Here is a 21,581-nt window from a genome sequence, read left to right as displayed (position 1 = left end):
AAGTCCTAGTGAGAAGGCCACATGAAAGGATGATGTAAAATTTCGTTCAAGAATACAGCCAGCCCAAGCCAGTATCACCGTGAGAGAGCTGGAGGAACACATATAATTGTGCTGATTTCTTCATTTCATCTCCTGATATTCCTCACTGACCAAGCCCACAGAAAGCTAGAGAACAAGGTAACCAGTGATGAATACATACAGGTCTGCTTCTTTTGGCAGAAAAGTGAAAGCAAAGGTGCTTAGTCATATCTGACTCTTTGTGAACCCATGAACTGTAGCCTGCCAGGCTCCTCTGTCCATGGAATTCTTCAGGCCAGAATACTGGACTGGGTAGCTGTTCCCTTCTCCAGGGGATTGTCCCAAATCAGGGATCAAACCCAGGTCTCCCGCACTGCAGGCAGATTCTTTACCATCTGAGCCACCAGGAAAGCCTATATAAGGGCAAATTTAGACATTTAGTACACTTGAGATAAAAAGGTATTTCTTACTTATTTCTAAGTTTTCTTCTTGTTGCCATATGTATTGGTACCTTATTTATACTCTAGCATATGAACTCATTTTGTATACAACTCTAAAATATAATGTTCCCTCTTCAACTACACTGAGAGCTACCATGTAGTATCTGATGGAAAAACACTTGTACAATATATTTTTCACTATCCTGCAAAAATATTTATTGCATAAATATATAACCTCTTTCTCTATCTCTGTGTCGCCTCCATATATACACACAGATACATATATATGTGTATACACACATAGCAAATATACATGTTTTATATATATATATATATAACATTCAACATATATATGCACATTATAATTAAGTTTATTACACAGAAACATGTGCAATATGCAGACATGGCAAGAACATGGGAAAATAGATTTTATGTTATAATGCTTGGTGATGTGAATTTTCACTGCCGGTAAATATGATTCTGTGTGTGTGTAAGTTAAAATTTCAAATGAGTACATACCTTCTATAAAGTATATCCACTTCTATAAAGTTATTATTAAGGTGTGGGCAATGTTTTAAGTTCAAGAATGACAGTATCATTCATGATAAGGAAAGATATAGACCAGATTGAGAGTTATTCTACAGTACCAGAATGATGAAATGAATGTGTGTGTATCCATGGAATCAAATATTACGCACTTGTAAAACTTATATTTTAGTGTGTTATTTGTTTGCAATGAATACTTTCAGTATGTATGACTGGGTCTTTTAAAGTATTATGAACTATATAATGTTTAAAATCATGTTTATGTGAAATTTACATTCCAACCCCAGTACTTACTAGCTCTTTAACCTAGGCTAGGTTTCATAGTGTCTATGACTCTCATCTATATACTGGGTATAGAATAAAAACTGTTATATCATAGGGTTATTTTGTAGATTTAATGAAAAAGTGAATACAAAATACTGAATGAAGTTTTGCATATAATGTGTACTCAAGGAAAATGATCAGAGATCCAGGACATTCTGTTGGATTCTCAAGTAATTTCAACATGCAGAATAAATATATAGCTGAAGGTCTAATTTATTTGAGGGGTATGTTAAGTAGTTACTTTTGAAAAGATGTGGATATTAATAGGAAAAATCAGTAAAGGAGAATGTCGTTATCTCTGAGGTCTTTCATTTTTTTGAGAGCATCTGCTTACCTAGAAAATGGGAACTAGAAAGTGATAGTCTAGCACATACTTGATTTTTGTTTCTTAATTTCCTTTGACAGGAAATAACATTTTGATCTACCTCACAAACTGAGTTAAAGTGTGTGAGTCAAGAGAAATTATTTTGCATCCACCCCTTAAGTGAATGCTGAAATTCACGTATTATGAGGATAAAGTTTAATCCGACAATTGGATTGGCTGGTCTTTTTGTCGCCCAGTGTGGTTACGTTTGCCACCCTGCTGCTGCTAGGTGTTGATCTAGGTGTGAGCTAGCAGGCAGGCGAGAGGCAAAACAAGCATATAACGCGAAAAAGTATTTAATGCAAAGTGTGAATATTTGTATCCAAGTTTTTCCTGTGGTCATGTATGGATGTGAGAGTTGGACTGTGAAGAAGGCTGAGGGCCAAAGAATTGATGCTTTTGGACTGTGGTGTTGGAGAAGACTCTTGAGAGTCCCTTGGACTGCAAGGAGATCCAACCAGTCCATTCTGAAGGAGATCAGCCCTGGGTGTTCTTTGGAAGGAATGATGCTAAAGCTGAAACTCCAGTACTTTGGCCACCTCATGCGAAGAGTTGACTCATTGGAAAAGACTCTGATGCTGGAAGGGATTGTGGGCAGGAGGTGAAGGGGACTACAGAGGATGAGATGGCTGAATGGCATCACTGACTCGATGGATGTGAGTCTGAGTGAACTCCGGGAGTTGGTGATGGACAGGGAGGCCTGGCGTGCTGCGATTCATGGGGTCGCAAAGAGTCAGACACGACTGAGCAACTGATCTGATCTGATCTGATCTGAACAAAAAAAGAAAGAAAGAAAGAAAGAGCATATTGATTCAGAGGAAAACTGCCTAGTCACACAATACTGGAAAAATATTTTCTGGCAGTAAGTATTTCATATTCCAGTCAAGTATCCAGATTAAAACTGAACTGTTATTTAAAAGCATCTCATATGTAAGGTAGGTAGAATAGACATCTATTTGTGTAGGAGGAAATTGAGTCAACAGAACATCAGTCTTGTTCAAGGTCAAACACTGATTTCCTTCTGGAGTTATGATTGAAATGAACTTTCTGTAGTCACAGCCCTTCATTTTGTGTCTGGTATCAATAGATACAATGGTAGTTATATAATAAACCTGTGTTCTTGCTCAAATGATTACATTAGTATAAAATTTATATGAAAATACTTTTCTTTGCTAAAATGATGACTCTGACTTTTTCTAATAATGATTCATTTACACTGGACATGATTTAGCTTATTACTTAGCATAATAAACAGACCATTAAATATTGTATATAATTGAATTTAAATACATTTCTCTTTATCTGGGTTTCACTGGGCTAGCTTAATTGGCTTTATTAACAAAGACAATTTGTAATAATAATTAAAGATGATGTGTGTAACTTAATTCTTCATCATGAATATTTAACCAGTGCTTTAATTGAATATTTTGATTTAATGATAAAAACAAATCAGGGTAAATGTATAATTATCTTATAAATATGTAGATAATAAAAATTAAAATAGATGATTTAAGTGCTTTATTTTAAAAAATATGTAATTAAATGGCCCTTTGAAGAATTTTTGCCTTAAAAATACACTTAATTAGGGATCAAGATAGCAGAATAAGAGGATCCAGAGCTAACCTCCTCTGATGGACACATCAAAACTACAATTACGTATACAACTATCTTTGAGAATTACCTGAACTTTAGCAGAAAAGATTTTCTCTGACTAAGGATATAAAGAAAGGCCACATCAAGACTGGCAAGAGATGGAGAGATGTGATCTATTCAGAGGCCAAGTTCCTTATATGATGACCCACAGAAAGGAAGGATATTACAACTGCAGAGGTTCCCCCTGAAGAGCAAGAGGTCTCGGCCCAACCTCAGGCTCTCCAGTCTGAGGAGACGAGCATGCATAACTTCTGGCTTTGAAAAGCAGCAGGGCCTATGTCAGGAAAACCAGAGGGCGATAGAAAACTGAGATTCTTTTATTGAATGCACAGACTCACTCACCCTAAGTCCCAGTGCAAAGGTCAGATCAGATCAGATCAGTGGCTCAGTCATGTCCAACTCTTTGCGACCCCATGAATCGCAGCATGCCAGGCCTCCCTGTCCATCACCAACACCCAGAGTTCACTCAGACTCACATCCATCGAGTCAGTGATGCCATCCAGCCATCTCATCCTCTGCCATCCCCTTCTCCTCCTGCCCCCAATCCCTCCCAGCATCAGAGTCTTTTCCAATGAGTCAACTCTTCGCATGAGGTGGCCAAAGTACTGGAGTTTCAGCTTTAGCATCATTCCTTCCAAAGAACACCCAGGGCTGATCTCCTTCAGAATGGACTGGTTGGATCTTCTTGCAGTCCAAGGGACTCTCAAGAGTCTTCTCCAACACCACAGTTCAAAAGTATCAATTCTTTGGTGCTCAGCCTTCTTCACAGTCCAACTCTCACATCCATACATGACCACAGGAAAAACCATAGCCTTGACTAGACGAACTTTCGTTGGCAAAGTAATGTCTCTGCTTTTCAATATACTATCTAGGTTGGTCATAACTTTCCTTCCAAGGAGTAAGCGTCTTTTAATTTCATGGCTGCAGTCACCATCTGTAGTGATTTTGGAGCCCAGAAAAATAAAGTCTGACACTGTTTCCACTGTTTCCCCATCTGTTTCCCATGAAGTGATGGGACCGGATGCCATGATCTTCGTTTTCTGAATGTTGAGCTTTAAGCCAACTTTTTCACTCTCCACTTTCACTTTCATCAAGAGGCTTTTGAGTTCCTCTTCACTTTCTGCCATAAGGGTGGTGTCATCTGCATATCTGAGGTTATTGATATTTCTCCCGGAAATCTTGATTCCAGCTTGTGCTTCTTCCAGCCCAGCATTTCTCATGATATACTCTGCATATAAGTTAAATAAACAGGGTGACAGTATACAGCCTTGATGAACTCCTTTTCCTATTTGGAACCCCAAGTGCAAAGGGAACCACTTAAAAAGTGCCTGGGAGAAGGATATTCATTGATTCTCCCTACACACTAGCACATCTGCAGCAACCAAGGTCCAGCCATAACAGCAAGGTTTACATGGCCCACAGAGGACATACCTCTGGTGCTGGTGGCCAGGGAATATTATGCGGCTGAGCCCCACAAAACATCTTCTACTTAAGGCCTTTTTTTTTCAATACTGAGAGATATAGCCAATTTACCTAATATAGAGAAGCAAAAAAGAGATTTAGGCAAAATTAGGAGACAAAGGAATACTTTATAGATGAAAAACCAAGACAAAACTCAGAAAAGGGACTGAAAAAAATGAAGATAAGCAATTTTCAACATAAAGTGTTCAAAGTAATGAAGTGAAGTCACTCAGTCGTGTCCAACCCTTTGCTACCCCATGGAGTATAGCCCACAAGGCTCCTCTGTCCATGGGATTTTCCAGGCAAGAATACTGGAGTGGGTTGCCATTTCCTTCTCCAGGGGATCTTCCCAACCCAGGGGTCGAACCCAGGTCTCCCACATTGCAGGCAGATGCTTTAACCTCCGACCCAAAATGTTTAGTGAATGTGAGAGAGGAATAGATGAACTTAGAGTATCAGCAAGAGGTAGAAAATATTTTTAAAAATCAAAAGTGAAGAATACAATAAATGAAATGAAAAATACACTAGAGGGAATCAACAGTAGATCAAAGCATGCAGAAGATCAGAGCAGTGATCTGGAAAATAGTATAGTGGAAATCACCCACTTGGCATAGCAAAAAGAAAAGAATAAAAAAAACAATTAGGATAGTTTGAGAGACCTCTGGGACAACATCAGGTATACTAACATTTACATTACAAAGGTCCTGAAAGAAGAAAGAGAGAGAGAGAGAGAGAGAGAGAGAGAGAGAGAAAGAGGCAGAAAACCTATCTGAAGAAACAATGGCTGAAAACTTTCCTAACCTGGTGAAGGAAATTGACATCTAAGTCCAGATATCACGGCGAGTCCCAATGATTAACTGAAAGACACCCACACTAAAGGACATTATAATTAAAATGTTAAGAGTTAATGGCAAAAAGTGAACCTTAAAAGCAGCAAGAGAAATCCCCATAAGACTATCAGCTGATTTTCCAATAGAAACTTTATTGTCCCCAAATGACTGGCAGAATATAGTCAAACTAATGAAATGGAAAAACTTACAACCAAGAATACTCTACGCAGCAAGGTTATCATTCAGAATTGAAGGAGAGAGAAAGAGTTTCCCAGACAAGCAAAAGCTAGAGATCATCACTGCTAAATTAGCCTTACAAGAAATGTTGAAGTGTTTTAATAATAAAGGGATCAATCCAACAAGAGATGTAACATATTTGTAAATATACATGTAGGCAACATCAGTTCAGGAAAACCAGAAGAACACAGTTCCGGCCCCAGTTCTGTTTAACTGTGTGACAAGGAAAATTGCATTTAGAGGCCAGTTCACTAACCTCTCTGGACTTCAGTTTACTCAAAGAGAAAAGAAGTAGAGACAGAAGGAAAGAGATGGGGATGGGGAGAGAGAGAGAATGTGTGTATATGTGTGTTATATAAATATATTCTTCTTTTTGGATCAAAGTTCTCTAAAATAATTTGATAAAAACCTATAGGCCATCTACATAGATAAGCAGTTTTGCTTTTAATTTTAGCAGTTCAGGATGCCTAGATGATAACTTCCATGGATACCATTAAAAAAACAAAAACAAAACAAAAAAAAACCCTGAACTACATTGTAACATTCTTTCCCATTGGAGATTTATAGTTATTTTTTGGCCAGGTTCTAATATAAATTTATTAATGATAACTCACAGACAGATATGTGTGATATAACCCCAGTCAGATATTTCAGATTCAGGAGTGCTCGTACTGTGTTTTATGAACAGCAGTCTTTAATTACTGAATTTATCTATAATCATAATCCCATCATAGAGTTAATGATAGATTCTTCTCTTACATCCCAAGAATAATGGCAGCACTTGAAAGAGTGGGTCAACTAGTAAACAATTGAAAGGTTTGTAGATTGACTTCTGTTAATGAAAATAACAGCATTAAGAGTACTTGGTAGAGTCTATCTATACCTTCTGAGAATTACTAAAAGCTCAATGCATTTCTTCATGTATTAGGCTTTTTAGAAGAGATCAGTTTATCATGACTATATTCAGTGTACACATGAAGTTAAACAATTAGAATTCAATAAAATTATCTTTAAACTCCTGTGATGTATTAGATATTCTGAACATGATAGTGGTTAGAATCAGTTTAGTTCAGTTTAGTCAGTCATGCCTGACTCTTTGTGACCCCATGAATTGCAGCACGCCAGGCCTCTGTGTCTGTCACCAACTCCTGGAGTTTACCCAAACTCATGTCCATTGAGTCGGTGATGCCATCTAACCATCTCATCCTCTGTCGTCTCCTCTCCTCCTGCCTTCAATCTTTCCCAGCATCAGGGTCTTTTCAAATGAGTCAGGTCTTTGCATCAGGTGGCCAAAATATTGGAGTTTCAGCTTCAACATCAGTCTTTCCAATGAACACCCAGGATTGAGTTCCTTTAGGACGGACTGGTTGGATCTCCCTGAAGTCCAAGGGACTCTCAAGAGTCTTCTTCAACACCACAGTGGTTAGAATGATGCAGACTATTTCCCTAACTATAATAGCCAAAAATAGTTCATAAATTATATTAGTACTACTATGGGCAAGAATCCCTTAGAAGAAATGGAGGAACCCTCATAATTAAAAAAGAGTCCAGAAGGCAGTACTTGGTTGCAATCTCAGAAATGACAGAATGATTTTTCTTCATTTCCAAGGCAAACCATTCAATATCACCATAATCCAAGTCTATGCCCCAACTGCTAATGCCAAAGAAACTGAAAGAGAACAGTTCTATGAGGACCTACAAGACCTTCTAGAACTAACACCAAAAAAAGATGTCTTTTTCATCATAGGGGACTGGAATCCAAAAGTAGGAGTTCAAGAGATATCTGGAGTAACAGGTAAGTTGGGCTTGGAGTACAGAATGAAATAGGGCAAAGGCTAACAGAGTTTTGCCAAGAGAACCCACGGGCCATAGCAAACACCCTCTTCAAACAACACAAGAGACAGCTCTACACATGGACATCACACTAGATGGTCAGTACCAAAATCAGATTGATTATATTCTTTGTAGCCAAAGATGGAGAAGCTCTATACAGTCAGAAAACACTAGACCAGGAGCTGACTATGGCTCAGTTCATGAACTTCTTATTGCCAAATTCAGACTGAAATTGAAGAAAGTAGGGAAAACCACTAGACCATTCAGATATGACCTAAATCAAATCTCTTACAATTATACAATGGAGGTGACAAATAGATTCAAGGGATTAGACCTGATAGGCAGAGTGCCTGAAGATCTACAGACAGGGGTTCGTGACATTGTATAGGAGTCAGTGACCAAGACCATCTCCAAGAAAAAGAAATGCAAAAAGGCAAAATGGTTGTCTGAGGAGGCCTTACAAACAGCTGAATAAAGAAGAGAAGTGAAAGGCAAAAGAGAAAAGGAAAGATATATCCATCTGAAAGCAGAGTTCCAAACAAAAGCAAGGACAGAGAAGAACACCTTCTGAAGTGATCAACACAAAGAAATAGGGGAAAACAGAACAGGAAAGACTAGAGATTTATTCAGGAAAATCAGAGATTCCAAGGGAATGTTTCATGCAAAGATGGGGACAATAAAGGACAAAAACCAGAAATGTTTGGACCTAACAGAAGCAGAAGATATTAAGAAGAGGTGTCAAGAATACACAGAAGAAATACAATAAAAATCTTAATGACCCAGATAACTGCAATGGTGTGATCCTTCACCTAGAGACAGATATCCTGGAGTGTGAAGTTGAGTGGGAGTTAGGAAGCATCATTATGAACAAAGCTAGTGGAGGTGATGGAATTCCAGCTGGGCTATTTCAAATCCTAAAAGATGATGCTCTTAAAAGGCTGCACTGAATATGCCAACAAATTTGGAAAACTCAGCAGTGGCCACAGAACTGAAAAATGTCAGTTTTCATTCCAATTTCAAAAAAGACAATGCCAAAGAAAGTACAAACTATTGCACAACTGCACTCATTTCATACAGTTTTACTCATTTCACATGCTAGCCAAGTAATGTTCAAAATTTTCCAAGCTAGGCTTCAACAGTACATGAACTGAGAACTTTCAGATGATGAAGCTGGATTTAGAAAAGGCAGAGGAACCAGACATCAAATTGCCAACATCCATTGTATCATAGAAAAAGCAAGAGAATTCCAGAAAAACATCTACTTCTGCTTCATTGATTATGCTAAAGCATTTGGCTGTGTGGATCACAACAAACTGGAAAATTCTTCAAGTGATGGAAATACCAGACCACCTAACCTGCCTCCTAGGAATTCTGTATGCAGGTCCAGCAGCAACAGCTAGAACCAGACATGGAACAACAGACTGGTTCCAAATGGGAAAGGAGTATATCAAGGCTGTATATTATCACCCAACTTATGTAACTTATATGCAGAGTACATCAAGTGAAATGCTGGACTAAATGAAGAACAAGCTGGAATCAAGATTGCCCATAGAAATATCATTAACCTCAGGTATACAGATGACACCACTCTTATGGCAGAAAGCAAAGAGAAACTAAAGAGCCTCTTGATGAAAGTTAAATAAGAGAGTGAAAAAGCTGGCTTAAAACTCAACATTCAAAAAACTAAGATCATGGCATTTGGTCCCATCACTTGATGGCAAATAGATGAGGAGAAAATGGAAACAGTGACAAACTTTATTTTCTTGGGCTCCAAAATCACTGCAGATAGTGACTGCAGCAATGAAATTAAAGGATGCTTGTCCCTTGGAAGAAAAGCTATGACAAACCTAGTGAAAGTGAAAATTCCCCAGTCTTGGCCAATTCTTTGTGAAAACAAGGACATTACTTTGCTGATGAAGGTCTGTATAGTCAAAACTATGGTTTTTCCAGTAGTCATGTATGGATGTGAGAGTTGGCCCATAAAGAAAGCCGAGCACCAAAGAAATGATACTTTTGAACTGTGGTGTTAGAAAAGACTCTTGAGAGTTCCTTGAACTACAAGGAGATCAAACCAGTGAATCCTAAAAAAAAAAAAATAATAATAAAATAAAACAAATAAACAAAAAACAAGTCCTGAATTTTCATTGGAAGAACTGATGTTGAAGCTAAAGCTCCAATACTTTGGCCACCTCATGAGAACAACTGAGTCATTAGAAAAGACTCTGATGCTGGGAAAGATCGAAGACAGGAAAAGAAGGGGACAATAGAGGATGACATGGTTGGATGGTATCAGTGATTCAATGGACATGAGTTTAAGCAAGCTCTGAGATCTGATGATGGACAGTGAAGGCTGGCATGCTGCAGTCCATGGGATTGCAAAGAGTCAGAAATGAGTAATGTGACTGAACTGAACTGAACTGAGAGTGGCAGTATAAAGATGTTTAATAAATTCAAAGCAAGGTATTTTCCTGTTTTTTAAAAAGGTGAATATATGTTTCTATAATCAAAACCTAATATTAGACAGTGATGGGCTGTTTCCCACATTGTTTCATCCGTTGGTCATAGGCATATAAAATTTATTATAGTAAGCATAATCCTCAATCAGATAAATTTGGGAGACCAGAATGGGGAGCTCTCATGCCACATAAGGGGGAGGAAGCCTTCCCTCTGGGAAGGAGAAAGCCCACTGGGAAGAAGTCTCTTCTTTCCTGGCAACATTCCAGCCTATGAAAAGCCATGGATTCTTTGTTTATGGTGTGTGTGTGTGTGTGTGTGTGTGTGTGTTAGTCACTCAGTCATGGCTGACTCTGCGACCCCATGGACTGTAGCCCACTGGGCTTCTATGTCCATGGAATTCTTCAGGCAAGAATACTGGAGTGGGTTGCCATTTCCTTCTCCAGGAGATCTTCCTAACCCAGGGATTGAACCCAGGTCTTCTGCACTGCAGGCAGATTCCTTACTGCCTGAGCCACCAAGAAAGTCCTTCCTGTTTATGACAGCCCTCCCACTTTTCTGTTTTCCTCTGTTCAAGAGTTCTCCTTCCCTTGCTGTGCCTTGACATCTCCATAGCCTACCAAGGTTGTCAGCCGTGAATTGCAATTCTTTACTGATTTAAAAAAAAATAATTTTTGTTGGGGAAATATCTGTTGTATGTCAACAGTCTGCATCAGCTTACACTACTTTCATCCATTCTTAGATGAAGAATAGTTCTCAATGTAACCTAAAGAGTTATAAAATTTACAGGTGAATTGTTGGACTCCTCTCTAGAATTTCAAAGCCATCTGTGGCTCAGGTGCACTAAAGAATCTGCCTGCAATGCAGGAGACCTGGGTTCAATCCCTCAATTGGTAAGATCCCCTGGAAGAAGACATGGCAACCCACACTAGTATTCTTTCCTGGAGAGTCTCCATGGACAGAGGAGCCTGGCGGGCTACAGTTCATGAGGTTGCAAAGAATTGGACACAACTGAGTGACTAAGCACTGCACAATACTAGAATTTCTAGAACCCTATTTTTGTTTTGTTTGGTGGACTTACTGAAGACTTAAGCCCTGGAGACAGCTTCTCAAATAGCTCTGAGTGAGTGTTCTGTATGGGAGGAGCCACATATGTAGGAGTTTTTGCATAAAAACAAAAAACAGTTGCTTCATTTGCTATTATTTTCTCCCATTCTGAAGGCTGTCTTTTCACCTTGCTTATAGTTTCCTTTGATGTGCAGAAGCTTTTAATTAGGTCCCATTTGTTTATTTTTGCTTTTATTTCCAATATTCTGGGAGGTGGGTCATAGAGGATCCTGCTGTGATGTATGTCAGAGAGTGTTTTGCCTATGTTCTCCTCTAGGAGTTTTATAGTTTCTGGTCTTACGTTTAGATCTTTAATCCATTTTGAGTTTATTTTTGTGTATGGTATTAGGAAGTGTTCTAGTTTCATTCTTTTACAAGTGGTTGACCAGATTTCCCAGCACCACTTGTTAAAGAGATTGTCTTTAATCCATTGTATATTCTTGCCTCTTTTGACAAAGATAAGGTGTCCATATGTGCGTGGATTTATCTCTGGGCTTTCTATTTTGTTCCATTGATCTATATTTCTGTCTTTGTGCCAGTACCATACTGTCTTGATAACTGTGGCTTTGTAGTAGAGCCTGAAATCAGGCAGGTTGATTCCTCCAGTTCCATTCTTCTTTCTCAAGATAGCTTTGGCTATTCGAGGTTTTTTGTATTTCCATACAAATTGTGAAATTATTTGTTCTAGCTCTGTGAAGAATACCGTTGGTAGCTTGATAGGGATTGCAGTGAATCTATAAATTGCTTTGGGTAGTATACTCATTTTCACTATATTGATTCTTCCAATCCATGAACATGGTATATTTCTCCATCTATTAGTGTCCTCTTTGATTTCTTTCACCAGTGTTTTATAGTTTTCTATGTATAGGTCTTTAGTTTCTTTAGGTAGATATATTCCTAAGTATTTTATTCTTTCCATTGCAATGGTGAATGGAATTGTTTCCTTAATTTCTCTTTCTGTTTTCTCATTATTAGTGTATAGGAATGCAAGGGATTTCTGTGTGTTGATGAAGCAACTGACAAACAACTAATCTCAAAAATATACAAGCAACTCCTACAGCTCAACTCCAGAAAAATAAATGACCCAATCAAAAAATGGGCCAAAGAACTAAATAGACATTTCTCCAAAGAAGACATACAGATGGCTAACAAACACATGAAAAGATGCTCAACATCACTCATTATCAGAGAAATGCAAATCAAAACCACTATGAGGTACCATTTCACACCAGTCAGAATGGCTGCAATCCAAAAGTCTACAAGCAATAAATGCTGGAGAGGGTGTGGAGAAAAGGGAACCCTCTTACACTCTTGGTGGGAATGCAAACTGGTACAGCCAGTATGGAGAACAGTGTGGAGATTCCTTAAAAAACTGGAAATAGAACTGCCTTATGATCCAGCAATCCCACTGCTGGGCATACACACTGAGGAAACCAGAAGGGAAAGAGACACGTGTACCCCAATATTCATCACAGCACTGTTTATAATAGCCAGGACATGGAAGCAACCTAGATGTCCATCAGCAGATGAATGGATAAGAAAGCTGTGGTACATATACACGATGGAGTATTACTCAGCCATTAAAAAGAATACATTTGAATCAGTTCTAATGAGGTGGATGAAACTGGAGCCTATTATACAGAGTGAAGTAAGCCAGAAGGAAAAACACCAATACAGTATACTAACGCATATATATGGAATTTAGAAAGATGCTAACAATAACCCTGTGTACGAGACAGCAAAAGAGACATTGATATATAGAACAGTCTTATGGACTCTGTTGCAAAGGGAGAGGGTGGGAAGATTTGGGAGAATGGCATTGAAACATGTATAACATCATGTATGAAACGAGATGCCAGTCCAGGTTCGATGCACGATACTGGATGCTTGGGGCTAGTGCAATGGGATGACCCAGAGGGATGGTATGGGGAGGGAGGAGGGTTCAGGATGGGGAACACATGTATACCTGTGGCGGATTCATTTTGATATTTGGCAAAACTAATACAATTATGTAAAGTTTAAAAATAAAATAAAATTAGAAAAAATAAATAAATAAAATAAAACAAAAAACAGGTTATCAGAACATCAGCAGATTACTATTAAAGTAAACCAGACATCTCAAGTTAATGAATTTAGTGTTCTCCTATGTATGGGAAGATGCGAGAGTCTGGACTTATAGAAATTATTCCTTTGATAAGTACCTTAACTATTGAGGGCCAGTATCCTGTTTTTCTTCATCATGAATCCCTTCAAGGTGCTACGTTGGGAGTGACTGTAGTAGCTAAAGGCTTGATGACCAAAACGTTCTTTATTTACTGATATGGTAAGCAACATTCTTGATCTACATGGGAAAGAAAGGAAGTATCTAATTATTATCTCCACTCAAATACTCAAATGGTCATCAGTCAGTATGGGACTTCCCTGGTGGCTCAGAGTGTAAAGAAACTGCCTGCAATGCAGGAGATACAAGTTTGATCCCTAGGTCGGGAAAATGCCCTGGAGTAGGAAATGGTGACCCACTCCAGTATTCTTTCCTGGATAATTTCATGGAAAGAGGACCCTGGTGGGTTACAGTCCATTGGTCACCAAGAGTTGAACATGACTGACCGACTAACACTTTCACACTTGCATCAGTCACTATAAAATGAGCTTGTCTTTCTATTTTTTAAAAAGAAGCTGGCTCTTACTATCCTAAAATGAACCTGTATTGTATCTTTTTATTTCAAAAGTGATATCCATTTTGTTGATAGCAACAAAAAAAGATTAATGACTCATTTTTCTTTGGCTATTAATAGCTACAGTTTACATTAATATAGAGAACTTAAATCAGCCTAGAACTGACAATCTTTGGTCAAAAAATATGAGACCTTTTTAAGAGTATGGATGAGGCATTTCAGTGTATTTCTTGACAATATAACAAAATTCAATCCTTTTAAGAATTACCTGATGATTAACTCATTTTTCCATCAAGTATTAGGTGGAAACATGGTATTCTTGGATTTCTTAAAAAATAGCAAAAGAGCAAAATGCCTTGTTTCCAAATCTTTCACTAATTCTTGACATGTAAGGTCTTGTTTGAATATAAATTGAGTATAAATTTATACAGCAGAGTATTTTTATTCCATTTTACATCTGCCTGTAGTGGGACCTAGAAAGGTAAAATCAGATTTGTAAGATCAAAGTTGGCATTCAAATCTAAATGTGTCTGGTTCCAAACACCATCCTTAACCATTACCTTACCCTGCAGGCTTCCCTGGTGGCTCAGTCGGTAAAGAATCTGCCTGTAATGCGGGAGACCTGGGTTCCATCCCTGGGTCCGAAGATCCCCTAGAGAAGAAAATGGCACCCCACTCCAGTACTCTTGCCTGGAAAATCCCATGGAAGGAGGAGCATGGTAGGCTGCAGTCCATGGGGTCGCAAAGAGTGGGACATGACTGAGTGACTTCACTTTCAGTCGTGTCAGTTTAAACCTGTGATCCCCTCTCTTACCTTTCTGCTTCCCTTGTAGCTCAGTTGGTAAAGAATCTGCCTGCAGCGCAGGAGACCTGGGTTCGATCCCTGGGTTGGGAAGATCCGCACTTCAGTATCCTTGCCTGAAAAATCTCATGGACAGAGGAGCCTGGTGAACTGCAGTCCATGGGGTCACAAAGAGTTGGGCATGACTGAGCGACTAACACTTACTTACTTAACCTGCAATACCTCTTCTTTCAGAGGACTAAGATTTGTGGATCTGGGCTGGGTGTAAGAATGGTTCAGAGAGTGATTTGAGGGGAAAAAAATCCATTTATTTACTGGGGATGGGGATCAAGATTCAGATTACCAACTTCTTGTAGCACCAGCAAAGAGTCTTTCCTCCAACAGTCTAAGAAGTGAGTTTTTATTTTCTAACTTTTAAGGGACCACATTTCCTTGTCACAAATTCTCTGCTGAAGCACATAAAAACTATAAATACTGTCAATTCTTTCTATGACATTTACATAACTCTGAACCAAAATCTTTTAAAAAAGGCATGCAGAAGAAAAATTTTGATCTATCTTATTTATTACTTCATATTTTTAAAATATGACAACAAACTGTGAAAAAATCTTCAAAAGATGGGAATGCCAAACCACCTTACCTGCCTTCTGAGAAACCTATACGCAGGTCAAGAAGGAGCAGTTAGACCTGGACATGGAGCAACAGACTGGTTCAAAACTGAAAAGGAGTACAACAAGGTTGTATGTTGTCACCTTGGTTATTTAGCTTATATGCAGAGTACGTCATGTGAAATGCCAGGCTGGATGACTCACAAGCTGCAATCAAGATTGCCTTGAGAAATATGAACAACTGCAGATATACAGACGATGCCACTCTAATGGCAGAAAGTGAATAGGAAACTAAAGCGCCTCTTGATGAGGGTGAAAGAGGAGAGTGAAAAAACTAGCTTAAAACTCAACATTTGTAAAACTAAGATCATGGCATCTAATCCTATATCAGTCAATGTCAAATAAAAGGGGACAAAGTGGAAACGGTGGCAGATTTTATTTTCTTGGGCTCCAAAATCACTGTGGACAGTGACTGTAGCCATGAAATTAAAAGACACTTGCTCCTTGGAAGCAAAGCTATGACAAACGGCATGTTAAAAAGTGAGGGCATTACTTTGCTGATGAAGGTCTGTAGAGTCAAAACTATGGTTTATCCAGTAGCCATGTATGGATGTGAGAATTGGGCCATACAGAAGGCTGAGTGCCAAAGAATTAATGCTTTTGAATTGTGGTGCTAGAGAGGACTCTTGAGAGTCCCCTGGCTGCAACAAGATCAAGCCAGTCCATCCTAAAGGAAACCAACTCTGAATATTACTGAAAAGACTGATACTGAAACTGAAGCTCCAATACTTTGGCCACCTGATGTGAAGAGCCGACTCAATGGAAAAGACCATAATGCTGGGAAAGATTGAAGAATGGAAGAGAATGGGGTGACAGTGGATGAGATGGTTGGATAGTATCACCAACTCAAGGAACATGAGTTTGAGCAAACTCCATGAGATAGTGAAGGACAGGGACAGAGAAGCCTGGTTTTTTGCAGTCCATGGGGTTGCGAGTCAGACACGACTTAGCAACTAAACAACAGCAACATTCTCTAATAATAATCGCATCCAATTCAGCAGAAATTTTGAAAGACTAAGCTACTTTTGAGAAATAAAAGGCAAGAACAGGCCAATATAAAGAAATAAATAAATCTGTTATAAAAGTCATCTCATCCATATGTTGTCCTTGTCTCCTCTGTACAGATGTTTCAAACACTATTTCCAAAATTTAAAAAAAAATCAAAATTGAATAAAAGCTTTGGGCCAACTAAAAATTAAAAAATAACTATTTCATGAAAGTAAAAAATATATATATATAATAACAATATATTGGTTTTGAAAATTAAAAGGCGTTCCCATCAAACTTCACAATAAAAAAGAGTCCCTTATACCATTATTAGGGCTTCCCAAGTTACACAGTGGCAAGAAACCTGCCTGCCAATGCAGGAGACATGAGTGATGCCAATCCAGTCCCTGGGTTTGAAAGATCCCCTGGAAGAGGAAATGGAAACCCACTCCAAAAATCTTGCCTGGAGAATCCCATGGACATAGGAGCCTGGCAGGCTGCAGTCCGTGGGGTTGCAGCGTCAGACATGACTGGGCACACACACACACACACACCATTATTAAAGAATAAAATAATAGATGATCTAGAAATGCTAACAGAAGTTTAGCCAAAATGTTAATAGTCCACAAGAGAAATTTCAGATTCAAATTAAAAAGGATCATTTTAAAAAGGATCAATTATTCTATAAATGGAGCAGCAATGGTTTTCTAAAATGGTAAAATTCTCCTCAATATGTGCAAAATCTATTTTAGATGGATTTACTGTTAAAACAGGAAAGACTCACTAAATAATTAGAATACCCCTGAATGTCCTTATATTTGAATGGAAAAATGATTTCTAAGTGTAAAAGTAAGGAAACAAGCAGTAGAAAGTGAAGCAAAATATTCAAGATTTCTGCACATCAGAAGATTTATGAGCAAAATTATAAAGCAAGTGACAGTCTTACCTCTACCTCTCCAAGAGGTCCCATTGAATTGGGTCTTCTGGCTGAAAAGCCAGGCCTGAGAGGCATCCACAAAGCAACAAAGACAGGGTGAAAGGAGAGACTTATAATATCATATATGAAACGAGTCGCTGGTCCAGGTTCAATGCACGATACTGGACACTTGGGGCTGGTGCACTGGGACGACCCAGAGGGATGGTATGGGGAGGGAGGAGAGAGGAGGGTTCAGGATGGGGAACACATGTATACCTGTGGCAGATTCATTTTGATATATGGCAAAACCAATACAATATTGTAAAGTTAAATAAAATTAAAAAATAAATAAATAAAATGCAGTTGCTCTCAAAATTTAACTGTTATCATACTCATAGCAAGTGAGCACCTTCTGTTAGCCAACAGCCAAAATTCTTGGAAAGAAAGAGTCATTGGCCATATGTCTATCTTGCTAATTAGAGAATCAGATCAATTAACAGCTCCAATTCCTTAATGCCTCTTTCAAATCCCCATTGAAATCCCTGTGACTGGAATTGCAATGTGGAAAACAAAATTTTTTTCTTTACTAAATATGCAGAGTTTTACTCTAATTTTAATAATAAAAATTGGATCCAAAATATGTTAAGAATTCCAAAATTGACAAGTTTGAAAAGCATTGAGAGTTGCTTATTGGAAAGTGGTAAACAAATATTAAGTGTGCCAAAAGTCAAGTGCAAAAATAAAGTGAGAAGATATCCAGAGTTGCATAGTCAAAATTTAAATATGTTAAATGTGGTTTAGAATACACGAAGACCTAAAATGTTAACTTGGTAATAAAAATTGTAAAGCTTGCTTTTATCTTGATGTTAATCAGTCTGTCAGTATGTCTGACTCTTTGTGACCCCATAGACTGCAACACATTAGGCTTTTCTGTCCTTCCTTCACTGTCTCCTGGAGTTTGCTCAAACTCATGTCCACTGAGTCGGGGATGTCATCCAATTATCTCATCTTCTATTGCCCACTTCTTCTCACACCCACAATCTTTCCCAGCATCAAAGTCTTTTCCAATGTGTCAGCACTTCACATCAGGTGGCCAAAGTAATGGAGCTTTTATCTACCAGTGTCGGGGGCGGGGTGGGGGGGCGGGCAGGAAAGGGATATGGAATGAGGACTAAGATTCCACTATTAGTTGTTGAATCTAAATGACCACACATAATTAGATGATATAAAATTTCTATATTTCTTTACTATGTTATATGTATTAAAAGAAAGCTCCAGATTTTATTGTAAATATTATAGGAATTGTTCCAGCATTTCTAATTTAATGCTCTTATACTTTAGACAACTTTTAATATCTAAATGTCCTCTGTTGTTCTAAGAGTTTTATTTCTCTGCAGTTTTGAGTTCGACTTTGAGCTTCACTTGTGTAATAATTGGCATGTGCTGGACCAGTGATTTATTAGAATTATAGGGGAGCGAAATTTGCCACCCCCAAATATGTGTCTTTCCCATGAGAATTAATTTAAGCTGATTATTTTTAAGAAACAGAAGAGTCTGGAAGTCTTTCTTTTTATCTCCCCCTGGGTTTCCCTGGTGGCTCAGTTGGTAAAGAATCTGCCCACAATGCAGGAGACCACCTATAGTGCAGGAGACCTGGGTTTGATCCTTGGGTCGGGAGGATTCCTGGAGAAGGAAATGGCAACCCACTCCAGCATTCTTGCCTGAAAAATCCCACGGATGGGGAGTGGCTGGCTACTGTCCATGCAGGGGGTTGCAAAGAGCTGGACACAATATAGATAGAGATATCACCAGAGACATCTTCAGAGAGTATGCATTAGGTGTGGTGGGATGGAGAGATCAGAGTTCATGCTGTGTCCCACTGTCTCAACCTGGAATGAAACATTTGCTTTTCCATCAACTCCAGGTGAAATCGAAGTGGTAAAGAATCTGCCTACTGATATAGGAGACATAAGAGATAGAGGTTCAATCCCTGGTCAGGAAGATCCCCTAGAGGAGGAAATGGTACCCTACTCCTCTGATCCCCTAGAGAAGGAAATGTTACCCCAGAGGAGAAAATGGTACCCTACATGTTTCTTGCCTGGAGAATCCCATAGACAGAAGAATTGGCGGGCTACAGTTCATAAGGTTGAAAAGAGTCAGACACGACTGAGCGTCTGGGCACAGCATCATACACCAATTGCCTTCCTCTCCTTTGAAGTTCAGAACCACCATCCTCAATATTCTCTGCTTGTCTTTAGGTGAAGATGGTATTTAAAATGAAAGTTTCCATTTTGGTGAGTTATTTCATTGTCTTGGGTCTTTCCAGGGTTTTGTTGTTGTCGCTGTCCAGTCACTAAGTAACGTATAACACTTTGCGACCCCATGGACTGCAGCACACCAGGCCTCACTGTCCCTCACTATCTCCCAGAGTTTGCTCAAACTTATGTCCACTAAGTCAATGACGCCATCCAACCATTTCATCCTCTTTGCCCACTTCTCCTCCTGCCCTCAATCTTTCCCAGCATCAGGGTCTTTTCCAATGAGTCAGTTCTTCACATCAGGTGGCAAAAGTATTGGAGTTTAGCTTCAGGATCAATCCTTCCAATAAATATCCAGGATTAGTTTCCTTTAGGATCGAATAGTTTGATCTCCTTGCAGTCCAAGGTACTCTCATGAGTCTTCTCCAGCACCACAATACAAAAACACCAATTCTTCAGCACTCGCCTTTTTCATGGTAAAACTCTCACATCCATACATGACTACTGGAAAAATTGTAGCTTTGACTATACAAACCTTTGTTGGCAAAGTGATGTCTCTGCTTTTTAATACACTGTCTAGACTTGTCACTTTTCTGCCAAGGAGCAAGTGTCTTTGAATTTCATGGCTGCAGTCACCATCCACAATAATTTTGGAGCACAAGAAAATAAAATCTGCCACTGTTTCCACTTCTTCCCCATCTATTTGCCATGTACCAAGGGACCAGATGCCATGATCTTAGTTTTTTCGCCCTCATCAAGAGGCTCTTTACTTCTTCCTCACTTCCTGCCATTAGAGTGGTATCATCTACATATCTGAGGTTGTTGATATTTCTCCAGGCAATCTAGATTCCAGTTTGTGAGTCATCCAGCCTGGTATTTTACATGATGTACTCTGCATATAAGTTGAATAAGATTGCCAGGAGAAATATCAATAACCTCAGATATGCAGATGACACCATCGTTATGGCAGAAAGTGAAGAGGAACTAAAAAGCCTCTTCATGAAAGTGAAAGAGGAGAATGAAAAGTTGGCTTAAAGCTCAACATTCAGAAAATGAAGATCATGGCATCTGGTCCCATCACTTCATGGGAAATAGATGGGGAAACAGGGGAAACAGTGTCAGACTTTATTTTTGGGGGCTCCAAAATCACTGCAGATGGTGACTGCAGCCATGAAATTAAAAGACGCTTACTCCTTGGAAGGAAAGTTGTGACCAACCTAGATAGCATATTCAAAAGCAGAGACATTACTTTGCCAACAAAGGTCCATTAGTCAAGGCTATGGTTTTTCCAGTGGTCATGTATGGATGTGAGAGTTGGACTGTGAAGAAAGCTGAGCGCCGAAGAATGGATGCTTTTGAACTGTGGTGTTGGAGAAGACTCTTGAGAGTCCCTTGGACTGCAAGGAGATCCAACCAGTCCATTCTGAAGGAGATCAGTCCTGGGTGTTCTTTGGAAGAACTGATGCTGAAGCTGAAACTCCAGTACTTTGGCTACCTCATGCGAAAAGTTGACTCATTGGAAAAGACTCTGATGCTGGGAGGGATTGGAGGCAGGAGGAGAAGGGGACAGCAGAGGATGAGATGGCTGGATGGCATCACCAACTCGATGGACATGAGTTTGAGAGAACTCCGGGAGTTGATGATGGACAGGGAGGCCTGGCATGCTGCAATTCATGGGGTCGCAAAAAGTAGGACAGGACTGAGCGACTGAACTGAAGCAGGGTGACAATATACAGCCTTGACATACTCCTTTCCCAATTTTGAACCAGTCTGTCATTCCATGTCCAGTTCTAACTGTTGCTTCTTGACCTGCATACAGGTTTCTCAGGAGGCAGGGAAGGTGGTCTGGTATTCCCATCAGTTTAAGAATTTTTTCTACAGTTTGTTGTGATCCACACAGTCCAAGGATTTAGCATAGTCAATGAACCAGAAATAGATGTTTTTCTGGAATTTCCTTGATTTTTCTATAATCCAATGGATGTTGGCAATTTGATCTATGGTTATTCTG

General features: G+C 39.1%; 1 long non-coding RNA gene across 1 annotated transcript; it reads left to right on the top strand.

Annotated features, from left to right (window-relative positions):
- The first annotated feature begins 13,338 nt into the window (after positions 1-13,338).
- Positions 13,339-17,177, top strand: LOC138988614 (uncharacterized). Its single transcript, XR_011464886.1, has 3 exons — positions 13,339-13,590; positions 14,515-14,661; positions 14,776-17,177. It is a non-coding gene; the product is annotated as an uncharacterized lncRNA (long non-coding RNA).
- Positions 17,178-21,581: the final 4,404 nt, after the last annotated feature.

The sequence above is a fragment of the Bos mutus genome, chromosome 7, assembly GCF_027580195.1.
Source record: "Bos mutus isolate GX-2022 chromosome 7, NWIPB_WYAK_1.1, whole genome shotgun sequence".
Classification (NCBI taxonomy): domain Eukaryota; kingdom Metazoa; phylum Chordata; class Mammalia; order Artiodactyla; family Bovidae; genus Bos; species Bos mutus.
The sequence above is the reverse complement of the archived record's forward strand: the minus strand, read 5'-3'. Positions and strand labels throughout refer to the sequence as shown.